This window comes from Amblyomma maculatum, chromosome 8 (assembly GCF_055883805.1).
Source record: "Amblyomma maculatum isolate TAMU_Amacu chromosome 8, ASM5588380v1, whole genome shotgun sequence".
Classification (NCBI taxonomy): Eukaryota; Metazoa; Arthropoda; class Arachnida; order Ixodida; family Ixodidae; genus Amblyomma; species Amblyomma maculatum.
In genome coordinates, this window is record NC_139351.1 from 50,909,193 (window position 1) to 50,932,017 (window position 22,825).

Here is a 22,825-nt window from a genome sequence, read left to right on the forward strand (position 1 = left end):
TGGAGTGCACTGTGGTAACAAGGCGTTCTTGTTTGCTTCTTAATGCTCGTGATGCTATTCACCACTATCTAATTTAGCACATGATAATAATGCGTAGGCTTGCTGATATCGAGTACACAATTCGGACAGCGCAGCTATATAATCGAGTAGCATTCGACCTGTTTTGAGTGCAGAACAAAATTGTTTCAATCGTACTTGCCGTACGAAATGACTGGTTTAAAGACGATTTATCAGCTCGCTGGGTTAATATACTGATGGAAATAGCTCCTTCCAACTTAATCAGCCCTTTTAAATTTATGCTACATCTTTGTGACCAGCACTTCCGTGAAAGCGACCTCGCATTCACGTCAATCTACAGCGATTGTCATCAAGGTCATGATATCAATTTTGATTGGCTTGCAAGAACACTGTTGCATTAGAGGAAGTCACCAGATGGGTAAGGACGAGGGTGCCTGTTTGGCACACAATGAAGGACTTGAAGTATGCCTTTATCGAGACTTGACGCAGCTTGTGGCCACCGCTCTTTTGGCACAGGAGCTGCCACTTTCAGCAAGGAACAAGAATTCGTAGCTGTCTCCTCGGCATCAGACTCTGGACTGCGTCTTCGTGCTCCACATAACATAGCGTGTTGCGAAAGAACACCGTTGTGCCATCTATGGCTCTGTGCTGCTTTTATAAACTAGTGTTCTCCGAACGGAGCAGCCCGATAGCACCGCTTGTGAAAAATGTGGCTGCGAAGAGACAACGCTGTGTTGTGCTATGAACAGCCTCGTTTCTCGCCTTGCAACAGAGGATAAGATTCTCGGTGCGACTTCCCTCAAGACAAGGCACTGTTTTGTTACTGCGATTGGCTTGAGAGACAAATTTTGACCATGTCTCTAGCCGGTATTCCCCTTTATAATCTCTTTATAGGCACCCGAAACACCGTTCTGAGTAATATCTCTGCCTGCCATTCTCATCTTTATCTATTTGGTGCCTGTCTTAATGTTTATCCAAGTAACTCTGAATGAAGGTGAAAATTTTCTCGCAACTTCATTTCTGCCATTAAAACAAATACCAGGTGGACTGTAGCAAACTTCTCATATACATGGAACGGCTGGCAATATTAGATAACGAAGGTAGCACAAATATAACTCTCTGCATCGCAGAACTAAAAATTTCTAGAGGTCGCGCTGCATAACAAAAAAAAAACAACGCGACCGCGCAGCGTGAAGCTGACTTTCAGGACGATATCTCTACGATGACGTCACATACCTTTGCGCAGGCCTTGTAGTAGTCCACGTGGTGTTGGCACATTCCGCTGGCCCATGACGCTCGCTAGCCTGCCACCGTGCAAAAGCCGCCAGCCTTGCGTCCGACGCACTTATCTGCACTAGCTGCTCCGCCAACAACTTGCTGCCTCTCGAACGGGCAGTTCGCCCATGCGCTCTCGCAAATATGAAAAAGCACGCGCGGTTTCAAAACGCTAAAAGAGGTTGCGGGGCCCTACAAAGTGCACTGAACACGGACGTAAGGAAAGGCGGCAGAGAAGGCATTTCCTTTCCCAGTAGTTACAGTGCACACTTATGCAACGCTTTATGCAAACGTTCCATATAGTTGGTGATGAAAGGTTTGGAGAGAATAGCTTGGCTCTACAAGGCAAGAGAATTACTTCTTTTTTACTCCGTTATATGCTTATTCGGTATTTCGAGTGCAGGCTTGGGATGCATAGATGACTGAAATCGGTAACCCGAAAATAACGGTTCATAAGCTCTCCGTGCTCTTATGATTAAGTTTTCCATAATATTGCTACATGAGTGCCGCTGCCTAATTCGGTTTCGTATTACTCAGTATGTACATGGTGTCCACATAGTATGTAGACACTGCCAAGTACGGCGTGGTGCAGAGTGGTGGCAACACCTCAAGAAAAAGATATTCTTTTTCACACTACTATGAAATACGTGAGATAACTAATAACATTAGATGAAAGCGGCTGCTAGTGCTATAGGTGGCATTTTAGAGTGGTGTCGTAGGATGATGACGATAGACCGGGATGTTTTTGGCGAATGCAGCCGCCGCGCTATGTCACGAGGGCTCCCTGGTCTTCAAGGTCTGAGTGTTACTCGGCTGCCTCTCATCCTTCCGCGTTGGCAGTTCAGTACTGCTTAACGCGATATAAGATGAGGTAGGCATATACCACATGTTAGAAAACTGCTTTCTGCCTACAAAATTTACATTCGGCTGAGAAGGATTCTGGCTCGATATTGTGAAGCTGAACTGATGTAATAAATTACATGGCTTGTAATTGGCGTAAAGTACACTTCACATTTACATAATCCCTTTGGTTGGCCAGCACCTTTATACTGATAAGAGCAAGCCGTGTAATACGTCAACGTAATCGGGCCGACAGAGGACAAGTTTAGCTCGTGTATTACGGGACGAAACAGACAGGAATTTCACACGTGACATCAACCACTGTGTGATATAAATTGTATCGTCTAGATGTTAGTACTGAACAGAGGTTTTGGCGATTTAAATATGAGAGCTATTTAAATATGAGAGCGATTTAAATATGAGGCTTTGACAATACGGGTTGCACAGGTTAAAGTATCGGCAGTAGAAAACGTTCAATTTGCATGCAGCAAGGCTCAAAACAAGGGAATTTATAAAATAGCAAGAAGGGTTTTTCATCTCTCTGAATAATCAATGTTTTTTTTTTCAAGGAAGATAGGGCGTATATTGCGAGACTATAGGTAGTTAATTCTGGCTGATACATTTCCTTGCCCACCACAACAGTTTATTGAAACGAACAATGGCTTCTCCATTCGCTTGTCAGTGTGTGCAATTATTTCTGGAGATACAACTGCATGCGAGTGACCACCAACACATATACACAAAATAAGTGTCATTCCATATTCAAAACTGCGCCCCTGTAGAGTAATGACAGTGACTAATCACACTCGTGCTGGATGGCACATGCGGGACCCCTGTTGAGTTGGAACCATAAACATCATCTCATGTTAGGCGCGAGCGCCGAAATTTTTCGCCACATTTCGTACATAACACTAATAATTAATTTTTGCACAAGGACGCTGTTGTGCGTTGTGTGTTGTTTGTTATATAGCATAAGCACCGAAGGGTGAGATCTGCCATCGATGAAGCAGATCTATTAAATATAGTCTCCGGCGCCCATCTCTCGCGCTGAAGCTGTGCCCTGCGGCTGGCAATTCGACCCTGCTGTGCCCGAATTACTGGCAGCGCTAGACGTTCAAACCATCTATTAAATCCACATTTCACTTGGTGGAGGTCAATCTGAGGTTCCCTGTACCCATCTCGCCCTGGAACTTCGCAGCAGAACGTTGACTACCTCAATGACGGAGCCGACTTCATTGCACCTACTTTCTTCTTTTTCTTTTTCTTATTTACACATAGTTTAAGAAAGGTGGCATCTTTATGTAACATAAAAACGCATGATATATTAACAAGTGCATTTTCTCTGATGGGTAAGCTAGGCTAATAAGGAATATATTCAGAATAAAAGGTTGGAAAATGCCTTTTTCGCCATTCTTCTAGCTTTGCGCAGGAGCATATATGATTGTAATCATTTCTAGCAAAGCTTGCATGTTGGTGTCTCCTGTTTTGTAACAATATAACCATGTATGAGATGTGTATGTCCAATACAATAGCAACATAAAATGACTTCATGGAACTTTTCTTGCTAGGTGCAGATAATGAAGGGGAGAATGGTTTTGCTAGGTGCAGATAATGAAGGGGAGAATGAGGGTGCTCGTTATAATACATGGAGGAAAGAAGCCAAGTCAGCGAGGCCAAGGAAAGCATTGGTGATTGTACTTTGTCTTTTTTTAAATTTTTTACTTCGGCAATCACATAAATTAGTAATGTAATCTTTTTAGGGGCAAGATAATTAAACACAAAGTGGAAATAAAAACAACGTACCGATGGTGGGAACCGAACCCACGACCTCCACAAATCGCGTCCGGTGCTTTTCCAACTGAGCTACATCGGCCGCTGCCCCACCTGCTACTTCTTGGGTGTTAATGTTGCCTGTATACGAACCTTGAGAGTGTTCACCAGCGCCACCCTCAACCGTAGCGGTGGATGTGGAAAGTCCTGTGTTACCGCCAGCGTCATGTAGAACGTGTTCTAGAGCGAGGGCAAAAGCTGTGCTAGCACCCTCTTACGCTACCTATGGCTTCAAGACTGCCAGAAACGAAACCCCCGTAAGCTACAAGCAGATAAATGTAGGGGAAATGAGGGTGCTCGTTATAATGCATGAAGAGAAAAAAGCCAACAGTCGGCGAGGCCGAGGAAAACATTGGGGACTGTATTTTGTCTTTTGTTTTAATTTTTTACTTCGGTAATTACATAAATTAATATTGTAATTTGTTTGGGGGCAAGATAAATAAACACAAAGTAGAAGGAAAAACAAAGTGCCGGTGGTGGGAACCGAACCAAAAAAAAATACAAAGCACAATCTCTAATGCTTTCCTTGGCCTCGTCGACTGTTGGCTTCTTTCCTTCAGGTTTTGCTAGGTGTAGCTTAATATATTTCTCATTATTTCTTTTAGACTGTCGTTAATCGCATGGCCTATAGACTGTTAATGCATGGGTGAGCAGTCGCAGACGGCCATGTTGCTATGAAACTGTGAGCGCGATCTCCGTTGGATCAGCTTCGGCGGTAGCATGGCTCGCTCTCTTCTTATCAAAACAATGAGGTGCGTTCCTTGTGCGCACAGCTCTGGCATCCCAGAGACATTTGTCTGGGCCCGCAAATTTCGCTGTCGCAGGCGTGGCCCAGCCAACAATGTACCTGCGAGCCCACGTGTAACCTGTACTCCAAGCGACATGGCCTGGACGCCAACAAATGCGGTGAGCTCTACCACACTCGGTACATCGTAAAAAAATGCCGCTGCGAAATAGATTGCCAACTTCTGACCCAGCATAACAGAGGCTCCTTCGCCTGCTTAGCGTTACGGCCACTCGAAAAGAAGGAGGCGGACTGATTACAGATAACGATCCAGCTCCTTTTTACGACTGAAACAGTGGGGCACGTCCACCTACAAACACAACATTGCCCCAAATCATTCATAGAACCGCGGTGTGAACCAGGACGTCGGCGGCACCCAAAAGGTCGGCTGGAGAGAGAGAGCCTCCTAAGAATTCAAGTCAAGCGCCTCTAAGGTAGCAGAGTTTAACGGGCTGGTAGGGAAATTATTTCTTGAGGTCGTTACCTAAACAAAGACAATGCTATTCTTAAACAGCAAAATGCAAAAATAGGTCACGATCCCGGCCACTGGAGACACTAGCCCTGCACCCATACCTTCGTCGGGCGTACATGCTTACTGCTGATCCAAAGCGAACCCATCCCCTAAACTATAAAGCAGGCGATTCTCTCTTGGAAAACGTAACATTAGTCGACAGCATTAGCAAATTTAGAGAAACCCAACACAGACAAACATCCTTCCTCAGATACACTGTGCAACGGCATCTATCGCAGGAAAATTATGTAAACACTTGCGGGAACTTATCTCTAGTAGATAGCAGCGGGCAGCAGAGAGGAGCCTCCTTCTCCTAAAATTTACTAATCCGCTGATTTTAAAGCGGCATCAAAGTGACATCAACATGGTTGCACAACAAAATTATGCCATCTGGCAGTCAGACTGTCGAGGATGTGGCTACAAATGATCTGTACACCAACAATTCTTATACAATAGAACCGGATTTAATTACATTGCAAGAGCGCGAATTGAAAACAAACTTACTGGATGTCAATCACTCTCATCGCGAGGTGACGCTAATGGGGTCACGGCTTTAGTTGAACGAAACATTTCGGTTGCCGAGCACGTCACCCCAATAAAAAAATGTCGCACATGTGGTCGTCGAATTCATTCCACATAAAAGCACAACCACAACCCCTTTATACTCAATGTATATAGAGATGCACAAAGTTAAGGAAAAAGAAATTTGGCCGATTCTTTCAGGCGACCTTGAAGCTTGCAGGCGATCACCCCGTAAAATTTACTGGCGACTTTAGTGCCGAACACAAGTCGGGGTATGTAGGCATATGAGTATAATAAAGGCGAAAATCGATGCTCAATCAGCCACAATGTGGGCTGTTAGTTTGGTTAGTTAGTTATATGTGGTATATGCGCATAAGCAACTGTGGCAGTGATGTACCAAGCACGTGGTTAGATAATTTCTTATGTAGTGGGGCCTAGACTTGTGATACTTATATTTGATTTGAAATGCTGGCTTTTAGAAGAAACGTACAAACGAGAGAAAACTAGACATCCTTATTCGCCTAAAAGCGATGCAGGATGAAACGGAATGTGTTCAAAGTGAAAACAACAAAGTATAGCTTCCTAGATTCATCAAGCAGTTGGCATGAGATTAAAATGTATTTGACTATGAGCTATCAGAGCACATTTCACTCACAGGTTTGACTTTTTGCCAAGAGGAGGGTATAGGGGATACGTATGTGGCCTATGCTTAGGCGACACAAAATGCCAGCTTGATTTCCATTCTCCTACAATTGATTTTCCAGAATGCAGCTTATTTTCCCAAGCAGCCTGCCACCTAGTGTTTAGTTAATCGCGCGTACTAACATTACACAATCCTTGTGTGCCAAGTCCATACGTTTTATTTACATGGTTCTTCCTTTCGAAGCACGCACGTCTGCTCTCATTGCCACTAATGACATGGAACCTCGCAGAACTTTATATTATGTTTTTAATTTGAACATTAATGTGCTGTGCACTGCGTTTCGTAACAGTCGTTCGTCTGCAATTTTTTTTAGTTTATTGCGGTAACGACATATAAAGACTACGTGTAGATGATGCCAATTTTAATTTTCCTTCTTTATTTTTTCCACATCGGCACAAACAGCGTAATACTCTAGTATAAACACCGGCGCACACGAGGGCAATAGTATTCTTCTTTGTGTTACGCCTTGTATCACTGCACTTCCAAAAGAGTTATTAGTTTCGAATGATCTGTGTAAATATATGCTTATTTCGGTACAAGGTTTTCCTTCTTTATTTTTTCCACATCGGCACAAACAGCGTAATACTCTAGTATAAACACCGGCGCACACGAGGGCAATAGTATTCTTCTTTCTGTTACACCTTGTATCACTGCACTTCCAAAAAAGTTATTTATATGCTTACTTCGGTGCAAGGTAACATGTAATATGTGCTGATGTGGAGTGTAATATTTTTTAAATTGTGTCTGTGTAAAGCCAGAAACTGCGGAGTGTACCACGGAGGGAGTTGTTCAGGCATTTCATTCATTTGTAGTGTACTAATCAGCATCCGGTCTGGACGAGTCTTCAGCTGGAGTGAAGAATGCTGGAAAACGTATCAACAACCTTAGATATGCGGATGATACCACTTTATTGGCAGAAAGTGAAGTGGAACTCAAGAGACTTCTGATGCGCGTACAAGAAGAGAGTGAGAAGTTTGGGCTTAAACTGAACATTAAAAAGACGAAGATCATGGCGTCTTGCCCTATCAAGTCCTGGAGCATCAATGGACAAGAAGTGGAAGCTGTGACAGATTTTCTGTTCTTGGGCGCCAAGATTACCTCGGAAGGAGACTGCAGCCATGAAATTAGGAGACGCCTGCTTCTGGGAAAGAGAGCAATGGTTAGCCTTGACCGCCTAGTAAAGAGCAGAGACATTAGTATACCAACCAAGATCCGTATAACCCGTGCTATGGTCTTTCCAGTTGTGATGTATGGATGCGAGAGTTGGACTGTGAAAAAGGCTGACCGCCGAAGAATTGACGCGTTTGAATTGTGCTGCTGGCGAAGACTCTTAAGAGTTCCATGGACTGCCAGAAGATCAAATCAGTCGATATTGTCGACCATAAACCCTGACTGCTCATTGGAGGGTCAAATTCTAAAGTTAAAGCTCAGCTACTTTGGTCATCTGATGAGAAGAGAGGAGTCGCTGGAGAAAGATTTGATGTTGGGAAAGGTTGAGGGTCGCCGGAGAAGGGGTGGGCAGCGAACGCGACGGTTAGATGGCATTCTCGAGGCATTGCAGATGAAGCTATGTGATGTTAAGAAGATAGTGAGAGACCGGAAAGCGTGGCGTGACATGGTCCATAGGGTCACGAAGAGTCGGACACGACTGAACGCCTGAACTGAACTGAACTGAATCAGCATCGTTATGGTCATTGGCATTCCCCGCGTGCTAGTGTGCCCGATGACAAAGAAGATGGCCGCTGCCTTGGTAGTTATCTATGCCTGACGCTCCACTGCAAATTTAGCCCTTTCTGGGCGTCCTGGATAAACGCACCCCTACAAGGATGGAGGTGGCTCCCATCCAACCTGAAACGTCGAAGCCACACATTTCCCGCTGCGCTCAACATGCCGGACCACCTCGACTTCACCGTCAATGTTCTGGAGTTTTACGGCAGGGCGACCTATGCGTCTTCAGTAGCACGGCCACCAAAATGTCGACGATTGGTTGTCGGCATATAAGTGCGTCAGCAGCTACAAGAAATGGGACAACACCACCAAGCTAATTAACATAATCTTTTATCTAACTGATGTGGCGAACTTGTGGTTTTGCAACCATGAGGCTGACCTGACATTTTGGTCTACATTTAAGAAGAATTTTGCGGAAGTGTTGAGCCGTCCTGCAGTTCACAGGGTCCGGAAAGAACAGCGCTTGCGTGAGAGCGCTCAGCATGCCTAAAAAACCAACAGTGATATTGAAGACATCGTTGACCGGTGCAAACATATCAACCTAGTAACATCCGGAAAGGCATTGCTGACTACGCGTATCAGATGCTCTTGGCGAAAATTCCTGCGACCGTCAATGCCGTTAACATTGCCAGATCTATGACGAGCTCAGTCAGATGAGCGCTTCTATTAAGCGATCCGGTGTTTGCAATGACGACATCTCCACACTAGCCTTAGCTGGTTCTACTCCTTTGATTCAACAAATCAAAGCCTTTATTCGCGCGTAAGTCTCCCGCAAGCTGTCCATACCTTAATGACAAGATACTGGCCACATAATTCCTCAGATGGCTCTTCTTTGGCGCTTGTCATACGGCGTATAGTACAAGACTACGTCGCTGATATCCTGCCGATAAGCCTCGTGCTGGCGCACGTATTGACACCTTTTATGTACGCCATAGTGATGGCGAGGCTGCTATTCAAATCCGCATGCAATTCCTACAAGCCAGTCCCTTCTTTCCAACCGCCAATTTTTATAGACGCAGAATTCCATATCCCTAAATCCAAGGACACATCAACGCCTGCGAACCCTTGGCTAACGGCGGACAACCGGCCAACATGCTACGCTTGCGAGCTGCCGAGCCATGTCGCACGCCTTTGCAGTCAACGTCTTCTACCTTCTCGGCCTGATCTCCTGACCTACCCCTACAATGCTGAGCAACCCTCACCTAAAACTCCACCCGGTACTGACTTTGTATCCCACTACCATCAAGCGTATACCACTCGCCAATCATCTTCCCTTTGCCACCGTTCACCGTCTCCGCTTCTACAACGTCCTGTCGGCGTAATTAATGGAAACAGTCGCAGTTCCCCGGGTCAGGAAATGCGCCTGGTTCCGTGCTCTCCTGCTAACGTAATACAATTGATTCTCGAAGCCGTCACAGTGATCCCGTTTGTCAAAGCGGCTGCTTCCCTATCCGCCATCAATGAATCTTTTTGCCGTAAACTGTTCAAGGTGACCACTACGCATTCCGACTATTCGCTTCGGAGCACGTCATCACAGTACATTCATCTCTCAGCGCTTGCACGGTCAGCGTTCTCATCGAAGATGTTTTATATACCAATAAGTGTATTGTATTTCTCCCTGCTCACAGGATATTATCATGGGCTATGATTTCCTTCCCAATCATTGCGCCATTATTGACTTCGCCTGCGCGAAAATCGTCTTTTTCTCCCTTTGTGACACCACATTGTGACATCCCTACCCGGTCTGCAAAACCCCCTGTAACTAATGAAACAAATATTTCTCCATTTTCAGCTGTCCTCGTTCAATTCTTCTGTGAAAGCGTTACTACTTCGACTTTCTTGAGCCTTCCAACTCCACTTCACGCCATCCTTGACTTCTGCTACCATTTGCAGTTCTCAAGATCGAAGATCACCTTAGTGCAATGCACATCTCGAACCCATTTTCTTGTTTAATCATCCTGCTACGCGGGGAATGTCTCGACCAAATTGAAGAACTTGATCCTGCTCTTGCAATACTCTTCCTGACACGCCTACTCCATTGAATGTTAACTCAGCTCTTGCGATATAGCGACCACTTCGACACCACACAATGCTTTTCCACAGACTATTGACGCAGACGTTCCAATCGCGCAATGCGATCAACTCGCTGCCCTCCTACAGAGCTTCACTTCTTCCTTCGACATTCCTCAAACTGCTATGTGTATATACCGGTCGTTTCGCAACAAATCGACACCCGTACAATCACGACTTTGTACCACCGTCCCTATCGCGTGTCTCAGAGCGCCAAATCAATGATGATATCGTGAACGACAAGCTTCGCTGTATGTTCATGGAACTATTGACAGTCACTGGGCTTCTCCGGTTGTTTTGGGCACTAAGAAAGATGGTTCCATTCTGTTTTTCGTCAACTGCCATAGTATACCAAAGATTACGATCAAAGACGTCTATCCTCTGCCCCGAATAGTCGACGTCCAACCTGCCCAATGGACATGCTTCTTTCCTATGCCCTGACGTTTCTCAATCGACGCCACTCTCGGACGCCACCAAATACGCAGAATATCGTCAACTCGTACTCGCTTGCACCGGAAAAGCAGCGGCCCTACACCTGAGTGAATTGCACATGCCTCTGACCTCTGGGAGACCCTATTGTTTAGCCTCGATCTGGGGACAAAGGTCAAGCTCTTCTAGGTGGCTAAAAATACCGCTGTCTGCCTAATACATTGCAGCGGTCGTTTAAACAAACGGCAGCCTTTCGGATAAATCCTGTTTATCCGCTGTTATAAAGATTCATTACCACCCCCGCCATGCTAATAGCATATCTGCAGAGCCGCACTGAAAGGACAATACAAATATTAACACATTTAGGCTTCTGTTTGTTCCCAAATATTTTCTATAGCTATGCAGATAGATACATTGCGGCTGTACTTTACATATACATATATACTGCCGGATCCAACCTTAGTCTCCAAGTTTGTGTCGAAGAATCACGTTTGGTTAGAGGTCCGACTATCGTAACTCAAAATAGCGGCCAGCAAATACCCCGTAACCTTCACAGGAAATCAAAGCTTTGGAAAATTGACCTTTCAAATACCAGAAACACATTTGCACGAATTATGCATGCTGTTCGTATCCTACGCTGGTTGTCGAATGCTTCGCTTGTCAACTTGCCACGAAATTGCTGAAACTTTACTCTTCAACGCAAATTCCTGATGACGTCTTCCCAGCAGAATAATCTCACAAAAGCGCTAAAGCAGCTAGAAGACGTTGATTACGCATACCAGAGCAAAGCATCTGTATCCAATTGTAAAGCATGAAAGGCTCGTTTTAATATTGATATTTTGTAACGTGAAAAATTACTTTGCATCGTCTTCATCACAGAAAACTTCAACGTCAGTGTAACTGACTACCGAAGAGAAATAATGATCAAAACAAGTCCTTCCGCGCCTTTCACGCAGCGTGAAGGACGGCCACGGTTGTTAAATTTCAAAAAGGACATAAAATGGCTAATTTTTTGGCGACGGTTTCCAAACACCGTGATAAAATATTGATATAATTAAAGCTTTAAGTTTCCGTTGCTCGCGCGCCGCGGTCTACTTTGGTGTGAAAATATAGGAAAAGGCAGCGAAATGGGCAGACAGTACGCAGTTGAATCAGAACGAACTAGCAGCCCAGAGAACAAATAAAGGAAAACCTCTCATATCAGAATATACGTGTGTCTAGAACTTAAGGGCAATATTATGATTCATGATAGCAATCTGAATAACTACAGGCCCAACATTGTGGCTCACTAAAACATTTCCAGTCAAGAAGCAAGCATTGTAACCCAAAACACTTCGCCTAAGCTCTGGAAAAACACTAAGTGATTATTTTTACTCATCTTTAAAGTAATGCCAATGAGCAGCGCCCCCCCCCCCCTCATTAAAATCGTCGACTTACACCCCTATTTTTGTTTTAATTTGGTTTGTTTTTTCTCTTCCTGCAATGCAAAAACTTAATTTACGACAGTACGTTACTTGATACTGGTTTACACACGTCGTGCTATAGGCGGTGTGAGCCGAGCAACATTTTCATGATTTTTTGTAATTGCACACACGAAAACAGCGGTTATCATTCCCCTGTTGCGTACATATTGCAACGCCGCCTGAGCGGCAGATCCGAAACAACGGAATCTTCGACATGATGGCCACCAGGTGTCGGAGCTGTGCGGACGTGAGTCGCATGGGCGCCGCAGTTTTTACAACTTTTTGGGTGGTCCCTTTTGCGCCACGGTTCTGAAACGAGTACCGAAAGATTCGCGAAGTCAAGCGGCACCTGCCGATACCACTTTCGAATTTAGCGAGCGAACGTTGGGCAATTTCGGCCCTTTCTCGACCGCGCCGACGCGGGCACGACGCAGCCGGCACCTTCGCCAGCCTTTCCGCCCATGGCTAGGGCTAACTCCGACGCCATGCCGACCGACATGCATCTCTCCGGCCCTGGAGCAGGCCATGTAGTCGAAGAAACCACCATAATCGAAGCTACACTCTTCGACAGGAGCTGGAAAATGCTTTCTCTGCAGAAGAAATTCGGACCCAAGCCGTAGATTGTTCACCAAGTTGCCGCAGGAGCCTCAGGAGGAACGCCATTGCCGCCGCTTTTCTCTCTGCCAGCGACACAGCAAGCCTCAAATATAGGGGCTGACCCAGCTAATGAAAAGGATGCGACATCCAAAAACGCCAGCAAAGCAATGCCCCGACCGCCGCCCAAGACGAGGAAGGGCCCTATACCACGGTTGCCAGCTGGAGAGTACAAGATTGTGTTCCGTCCCCGCTGCCCAGTCAAGCTCACGGATTTTGGCGTGGCTCAGCTACTGCACGCGGTTTGCACTGCAAAGAAGATTCCGGGACCTGTGGCGGCCGAAAACGACCACCTGCAGATTCACCCGGAGAACAACACCTTCATTAAGCACGCCGAAACGAGACGCGTGCCCGAACCTACGCAGCACTTAAGAGCATCAGCGTCGGAGAAAAAGCGTACGAGATGAACGCGTACGTTCCACCACCAGACGCCTCAAGGCGAGGAATCGTCTTTAATGCTTACAGCTATGAAACGGGCGAGGAGATTTATGCCGAGTTCCGGAAACGCAACTCCAACCTCAATGTAATCGGCGGACGCCGGCTGGGCAAATAAAGACACATGATCGTAACTATAGCAGGAACGGAGCTACCCAAGTGGATCCGTTACCTGGTGTGCGACCTTCGACTTTTTCCGTTCCACGACCGTGTGGAGGCATGCTATAACTGTCGGAAGACGGGGCATAGGACGGATGTGTGCCCGCTTCCTCGCCGTAATCTGTGTCGTCGTTGTGGCGCAGAGCATTCACCGCCGCCAGAAGGAGCCCAGCCTACATGCACCCCTAAGTGCATCATATGCACTGGGGGACACAATACTGGTAGCAGAAACTGCAAGTACCGCATTATTAAGCGCAAGTATGGCAGCAGCGCCGACACCGGCAAGCAAGGGATCAGCGCCGACACCGGGAAACAAGGCCCGGATGGTCGAGCAGAAGAGCGAGGCAGGGCCAGATTCCGGAACCATCACCAACAACAGAACGGGTACAGGGGCCGTTCATCCTTCTTCCCTCCCCTTGGTTAACGATCGTGGACGGTCTTCGTCAGAGAACCGCAAGACTTGGAGGAAGAGGAGTTCCAGCAGGGGAGAAGCCCATCCGTTGGACGCAAGTCCGTCGGGTGGAAACAGGACCAGGAAATAGAAGCCCTTTGTAAACAGGTGAGGGAGATGTCTAGTACCATACTAGATCTGCAGTCCCAGATTAAGGAACGCAGCAAGGCAAAGAAAAAAGCGAGCGAGAAAGCGGTGGCATTCGCGCCAGCAGTTATGCCAGATCCGATAACGAACGCAGCCCACCCGATGGGAACGCAGAGTAGTGACACGGGTGCTGCTGCTGGTGAAACGCAAAACCAAAACGCAATGAATACCGACACGGCGAACACGCTCAAAAGGCAGGCCCCTCCCGAGAACAAGAAGGATGTTAATCAGAACGAGCCGAAGAGGAGGCAGGTACCTTCAGTGGAGGGCAGGTCCACATTGAAGGCTAGGTCAGACCTCTTAACGCAGCTGAAGAAGCGCATGGATGCTCAGGATGCTAGAATCATCACCCTCGAAAATCGAATGGAGGATCACCGCCCTAGCGACCAAAATGGAGCAGTTAATTGTGTACATGGACGGAAGATTCGATGAGCTCACGCAGCTCATATGTAAGAAATTAGGAATTCAAAATGGCGCGCATCAATAAACGCGAAAAAATCACAGTTTGGCATTGGAACTGCAGGGGGTTCGGAAGGAAGAGGGGACACCTGCACCTTCGCATCGAAAATGTCGAGGCGAAGCCCGATATAATAGCACTTCAGGAGAATAGGGGATTAGTTTCACTAACCGACTACAAGGCACATCATGAGTTAGGCGTGGCGTAGAAGCGCGATTTGTTCACCGCAATCCTAGTTCATAGGGATATCACAACGATCCAGCATGAGATAGATGAAGCTAAGGCAGATTACACCTTAGTAGAAGTGGTACCCAAGAAAAAGGGGGAACAAAACTTATACATACTTAATGTACACAGTTCTCAAGGACAAGAGCGCGTGCGTCCCGGACCTCCTCAGGCGAGTGGCAAAGCTTGTGGGTAAGGCGCAGCTTGTCGTTGTTGGCGACTTTAACGCGCGCTGTCCAGCGTGGGAATATCTCAAAGGCGACCCGAAAAGAACGGAATTATGGGAAATCATTCAAGACCTAGGTCTAACCATCTTGAACGACACACAACAACCGACCCATATAGGCAATAGCGTTAGTAAAGACACGAGCCCTGACCTCACATTGACGAGGAACTTTTGGAGGGCTGAATGGCTGAATACGGGAGTACCATTTGGCAGCGACCACTATGTGGTCTCAGTTACCTTTTACACGGCGCAGCACAATCGCAAAAGAGCTCCGGCAAGAATAACCGACTGGGATAGATTCCGAAAAATGAGGGAAGCGCAGACAGGCGGTGCAATTTCCGATTTGGATGCCTGGATAAGCGATCTTAAGCAAGACGCTGAGCGGGCCACCGGTGAGGTGGACACTACCGAAGAACACCCCGCGGCAGGCAAACGGCTCATGCACTTGTGGGAGGGGAACGCGTCTTGTTTGGCCAGGTGGAAGTCGACCAAGCACAATAGGAAGCTCAGACTCCGCATTTCCAAATTGGAAAGGGAGATTGAAGATCACGCCAATGAACTCAACAGGCAACAGTGGTGGCAGATATGTGACGGCTTAAATGGGCAACTGGGAAATAAGAAATCGTGGCTTCTGTTGCGGCACTTTCCAGGCCCGACAACGTCCACGGCTCCGATGCGCTTGAACCAGGTAATACATCAGTACGATGGGACGGGCGAAAGATACTAGAGGACTTGAAGGGTAAATACCTCAACACGACACTAGATGGGAAGGCATCCGCTCGATATATTGGGGCGGAGAATGAGGCACTAGACGCGGATATCGCCACCACGGAGGTGATAGCTGCGATGTAGAAATTCCGGACGACCTCGGAGGCGGGGCCGGACGGAATAACTAACAAAATCCTCAGAAATCTGCATGACGATTCGGTCCAGGCTTTAACAGAATATGTGAAGAAGTGCTGGAAGGGGGGAAACCTTCCGCCGGCATAGAGACATGCAAGAGTCACTTTTATACCGAAACCCGGCAAAAAGCTCCACATCGAAAACCTTCCCTTACGTCGTGCCTGGCTAAGCTCTTGGAGCACGTGTTTTTAACGCGTTTGCAGAACTATGTAGAAACCCATCGCCTGATGCCGCACACAATGATCGGATTTAGGCCGCATCTTTCCACGCAGGACGTGATGCTTCAACTCTCTAGAGAAATCATATACTTTGGAAACGGTCACGGCACGCGGGCCATTTGAAGAAAGCGTTTGATAACGTCTCCCACGAAGCTATACTGTCCAACCTCTCGGAAATAAACGTAGGGCGACACACCTACGACTATATAAGAGATTTTTTGTCCAACAGGACTGCGGAGGTTACCATAGGGGAACTCAAGTCGGAACGCATACCGCTGGGAAACAGAGGCACGCCGCAGGGGTCAGTGTTATCCCCTTTTCTATTCAACGCTGCGCTGATCACGCTCCCTAAAAAGCTTGACGCTATACACGGTATTAGACACACCCTATACGCTGATGACGTCACGATCTGGACGAGTCAAGGATCAGACGGGCAAATCGAAGAAGCCCTACAAGAGGCGGCCGACGTCGTAGACGCCCAAGCCCGTTGGGCAGGACTGGAATGCTCCCCACAGAAGTCGGAGCTGTTGGTGATCCGTAACAACGGAAGGGTTTGCAAAACAAAGCCGAACAAGATACACCTAGAAATCCAGGGAAACAAAATACCGGAGGTAGAAACGATACGGGTGCTTGGAATGTTTGTACAATCTAACAGGTGCAACAAGGCAATCCTGGAAAGGTTGTCGACCTCGATCCAACAGACCATACAGCTAATTAAGCGCGTGGCGACTAGGCGACATGGCATGGGAGCGCGCGATGCATGTCGTCTCGTTCAGGCTTTTGGCCTCAGTCGGCTCGTGTATGCAACCCCCTATTTGGACCTCAAAAAGGCTGATAGTGAAAGATTGAATTGCCTGATAAGGCAGGCATACAAAGCGGCTCTTGGTCTCCCCAGAAACACGTCCATAGCGAGACTTCTATCATTGGGGGTCCACAACACCCTCGAAGAGCTCCATTGAGGCACAATTAACATCGCAAGAGCAACGGCTCAGGCAAACTGAGGCGGGGCTGTGTATCCTGAGAAGCTTAGGCATAAGGGGCGAGGACCCTTCAAGTCAGGTGATCTTGCCGGTAGAGATGCGTCAACGCATTCAGGTCAAACCACTCCCCAAGAACGTGCAAGCGGATCGCCACGAACGTCGGAGGAGGGCCAGGGCGAAGACGTTAGGCAAAAAGTATCAAGGGGATGATCGTGCCGTGTATGTCGATGCGGCAAAATACAACATTACAGGAGAGGAGGCTTTAGCTGTGAGCGCGGTGAGCATCTCCTGCAGGGTAGCAGCTATGGCGGTCACGGGCCGAGTAGAAGAGGTAGAGCAGGCCTCAATAGCCCTAGGAATTGTTCAAAACGGAACTAGCACAATTCTCAGTGATTCCAAAACGGCCCTTCGCAACATCGCCAGGTGTCGTATCTCCGCCACTGCATTTGAAATTCTTAGTGTGTTGTCAAAAGATAGGAACGTGATGGACCTCGTATGGGTACCGGCTTACTCGGGCGTCCCGGGGAACGAGGCCGCTCATCAATATGCTCGAGGTTTTGTCAGCCGAGCTGGTGAGGGGATCTCTGACGCGGAGTGCCTGACGAAGTGAGAGACTGGATATCTACCAGGACATTACCACTTACTACAAAGAGCTCAGGGCGAGCCTGCCTCCTCCGCACCCTTCGCTCAGCCGAGACCAGGCTACTACGTAGCGGCGGCTGCAAACGCGGTCGCAGCCAACCCCGTGGACTTACGCCAAGATCTTTCCCGATATAGTAAATCCGTACTGCCAACTGTGCGGCGAGCCCGCCACTTTACACCATATAATCTGGGACTGCGTGGAGGATCCACCTCCAGCAGATCTAGTACCATCTCCCTCGCTGGAACACTAGGAAGCTTTTCTCGCCAGCCGGGACCCAGACGTCCAGTCCCGGGCCTCGGTAAGAGCACAAGAAGTCGCTGACAGACTTGGACTGCCAGCCACCTTGAGCAGCTGAATGCAGCCCAAGGCAAATACCAATCGCTGACAAATAAAGTTTTTTCTCTCTCGACATCCCACTAAGCAAGCCTAGGCTGCTTGCTTGGAACGTGAACTATGCATACGCAGCCCTTGTGACATGTGAGCGAACGCAGCACGCGTAGCACAACAGTGCAATCACGTAAAACTGATTCCGCAGCATTCTTTCATATGCAATTATCGTGCCCTAATGCAGACGTGCATTCTTCGGAACTTGCTATGTGAATGCTGCGAAGAATTTCACGCTTACTTCTACTCTCGAGAAGAAAATTAATTTCTATTCTGAAAACTGTCTCCATGACAACAACCAGGTGCTTCTGTCAGGCTTTTGTCTGATGCCTGGTTTTGCATATGGAAGTTTTATACCATTGCAATCGAACCTTGCCAAAGGAAGGAGAGGACAGAAGGTAGTGCTGGCCAGGGTGCAGTTGGTACAGATTTAGGTTACACTGCCATTCTGTCTGAACAATCAGCTTGCAATACAATTTTCTTTTCATTACTCAGACGGTTGTCATTAAGTGAGTAGTGTTAAGACATTTAAGTGTTATTGGTGTAGATCAGTGAGCATCTCGGCTTTGGCTTCCTTATTGGTAGTTTTGGCAAGCGGACACTACTTTGGTCATTATGCTGAGCAGCGTGATGACACCAGATGCAGTAGCTGGTTTGGAATGCCAACTTAGCTCCTCCTCTGAAATGGGAGCCTGGGTTTAGTTTATAGAATTTAACTTCCGAAGTGGCTCATGTTAGAGAGGCTGCAGTGAAAGTGGCTGTAAATCTTGGCCATCTCAGCAGTTTTAACGTGCCTCAAACAATATTCCTTTGGGGCATTTGAGGTATTAATAAATAAAGCGCCTTGCAATTGAGCGGTAGTTGGATCCTGATTAGGAACGACACATTGGCTCTAGTACGGCTTCATTACTGTGGTGTTTTATATGTCGCGAGGTCTTTCACAGAATCCTATAGACTAGAACTCAATTCCAATACATTTGTGGGAACAGATAATCACTAATTAGGAGCGCAAAAAGATGGCGGTGCCTCTGAGGTGGCAGTTGACAGGTGATATCGGCGTTGACTCGCTGTTCATTGTGTTGTGTGACGTTGAGGTGACACCGCCGAGCTGGTAGGCATTGCCAACTGAGTGGTTTGCATTAGACATGGGACAGAGAGATCGAGTTATAGCGTTTGAGGACCCTTGGAGTCCGACCTACAATTTGGCCAAGCCGAAGTGGCAAATGATTAGGGCACTCGAGCGCTCTGCCCAAGAACGCGACATCGAATCCCGGCCGTGGCGGCCGCTTTTCGACGGAGGGGAAAAAGCAAGGCGCGCGTGGACTGTGTTGTATGATGCAGGTACAGAAGATAAAAGGATTAATTTCATGTCACTGGAAAAGTGAATGCACGGTAAAGAGGTTAGGCCCGGATATAAAAAATTGGAGTCATCACCTTTTTTTAGAATCCCACACCAAAAGATATTTGCATTCACCTTTGATTACATATGTTACTAGGCGCGTACAAAACAATAAAAACACAAATTGTCCCATCTTTAGGTCTTTTCGAGAAGTGCATGTGTACATCGTGTTTGAAATAGCACGTCAGCACTGAGGTGCTATTTTGCAAAATATTGTCCAAATATTTAAGACTGCCAAAGGACAGCCTGCATTCAAACGAGCTGTTCACTCAGAGTTAAATTGAGACGACGGATGAGATCTTTTAAAGCATCTACATATACATCGCACATCCATTATATATCGCAAATGAATTTTAGGCCCTATACACCATTGTTTTAGCGATATTACAGAGCGAATACATTTTTTGGCCTTATACACCACTGTTTCTTATCCCTTCATGAAGGCCCTATACGCCACTGTTTCTTATCCCTTCATGAAACATCACAACTATCCCATTACATAAACTTGAGTACACCGTTAACCTTGAGTTTGGCACTCTTTGGCCTGAGTTGCCCTTCCGCCATTAAAATCCATCATAATCATCATCATCACTCATAGTTGAATCTCGCATGTGCCAGAGCAAAAGGCATGGATGCACTGCCATGTATCGACTCCCAAAATTTCGCCGGCCGTCGCACTGCGAGTCAATAATACACATCTTGCTTTCAAACAGCAGCACACATAGCTCACGTGCGCCACAATTGTGAACTAAAGAAAAGCGAATTTCCGAAAGTACTTGCAACTGATTCACGACGGTAAGCACCCATTCGTCACGAATCAAAGGTCGTAAGGCGAGAGCTGGTGATACCGCGACTATGTATCGCTGCTAAACACACTTCTTCCGCAAAGCGGATACTGTTTTGCTTGATGGCCTGCGAAAACTAAATAGCCATACATATTTTAGCCATAGTCATTAACGAATTCAAATGTACTCATGGGTAAAATCACACCGAATAAAGACTTAACAAAAGCTTCAATTAAATGCGCCGAAATCGGCTTTAGCAGCGCCGGGTTTCCAGATGGCTGAAAGCAAAATCAATTCATCAAACCATAGCCATACGTGTCGTTTTTGCCAGGTCAAGAATATTTGTGCACGTCGGTGCTCGTTACAGGGCTGCTGAGAAGTCTAGGATAATTGTTGTTTAGCCTAGATGAGCTCTCTTGTGTTGAGGTAATAGTGGCTATGTGCGACAGGCTTGCGCTGAAAGCGATATCATTTTTCGATTCTGCCAACCACTGCGTAAAAACATTCGTGTGAACACAGGCTGTGGATACAAGAGGCTAAAATGAATTTCAATATTAGACGCAATATTAGACGCAATAGCGGCGGTTTCACAGTAACGTATAAGATAGGCCGTGAAGACCACAATCAAGCGATTTCCATCCCAGCACCTCGGAAAAGGACTTAGGAGGTCAGTGCCTACTGACTGAACGACGCTGTCGATGTTTTCACAGGGTGTAGCAAGCCAGATGGATCTGTGGTGAGTCGATTGTGGCGTTGACATTGCTTCCGAGTGGCAACGTATCGTTAAATTGTCGAGCGGGTTCTGGGCAGACGAAAGCTTTCTTCGGCACTGTGGAGGGCTCAAGCAGATCATCGTGCAAGACACGCAGTGCATCAGTGCAAAGAGTCTTGGGAACAACGAGCAGGTATCGCTGGCGGACAGGGGAATAACTCCCGTTTAGAGGTCATCACGCCCTCAAAACGGCTTGTAGATCCGCTGACTTGGGCGGCGAAAAGAAGTTCTGCAAACGTTCGTCCTTTTGCTATTCAATTTGAGACTATCAATTCGGGGAACGCCGGCTAGAGGGCTGATAATAAATTGTCGAAATCGTCGCTGTCGGATTCCGTCGTGGCCATGGCAACCTAGAAAGACAATCTCCGTCTGCATGACGCCTCCCGCTTTTCTCAACCACGGCGAAATCATAGTCCTGTATCTGGAAGGCCCAGCGTGCAAAGCGACCACGTAGGTCTGGAAGGTGCAATGTGCTTAGTACAATGTTCTCTGGGGCTCAGTTCTACTGCCATGCGGCTTCACCACTTTATCAAACGAGATTCCTGCAGAATAATTTGGAACTATTTACGTCGTTAGCAACTGGTATTTCGCACTAGGAACGACTTTGAGGTATAGCATTGTCTTATCTCGGGAAATTTTTCTCAGCTTTAAATGAAGAGCGGCTCATAGCGGTGGTCATTGTGTTCATAGAGCGATAGCGAAAAGTGCCGCGCGAAAGCGGTTGTGCAAGTCCATTGTGCAGTGCTATGTGATAACACTAGGCAGTTCAGATTGAAGATGAATCTGAAGGAGAATATTGCATAGGGCCTAGAGAAGGGTCTTAAAGGAGCTGAAATGCGAGAATGGGTGGACCGAAAAGAAATGGAGGTTCTAGAACGGCGTAACGGTAGAACATACACCTTGCATGCAAGAGGACCGGAGTTCAAATCCCAGTGCCACGCAATTCTCCCCGGATAAAAAAAAATAAATCTGCGTGTCGATGGAAATGCATAAACAGGTTTTGGTCGACTACCAAAAAGCCTTCTTAGAGTTGCCGTGACCGGATTGTTTAGATCTTCAGAGGCACAATCATTTGAATAACACTTTAAGTTGGGCTAGTTAGTAACTGCTTACTGCACCATTTTCTTGCGGTAAAAAAATAGTTCAGAAGTAAAGCTCAATCAAATGTTCAATACTCATTCCATGTCGCCCGATGTCCTCGCCGTTGTCATGATGTGACAATAAATCTATTTATATGCATTTTTGTTGACTAGATTCGCACTTTCAAGTGCAATTCTGAGGAGCCATTTTGCCGGTACAGCCACGTCACCATCGATGTCATTGTCTGTGTAAAGAGCAAAATGACTGGAGCCACTAAAAGGCACGAGCCCAGGATAATTTAGAGAAATAAGAGAAAGTGGAGCCAGGTGCCCTGAACCGCCAGCTCGTGGCTCTCATTTCTAGTTTCCTGGAGGAAACTCTTCTTGGAAACTGCCAAAAACAGAGAACTTGATAATTCTGCTCACACATTTACATACCTACAGCATCTCTTATATTATTGTCCCAATGTATGGCAAAAACGTTTGAAATGTTCCGCTCAAATTTGGAACTAGGAAGTATCGTAATCGTCCTTAGAATGTTTTTTCTAATTATAATTTATAGCAATATTGCGTCAAGTTTGTTGTAATTTGGCGATCGGCCAGGCCAGCACCTAAAGCGGACCGAAAGGAGGCAGCACCAACATGAAAATAATAGAATGCACTTTGACCTTTGCCTCGGTATAACGTTGCCATCGACCCTCAGTCCACAGCGAATCCTCATGGCTGCAATAATTG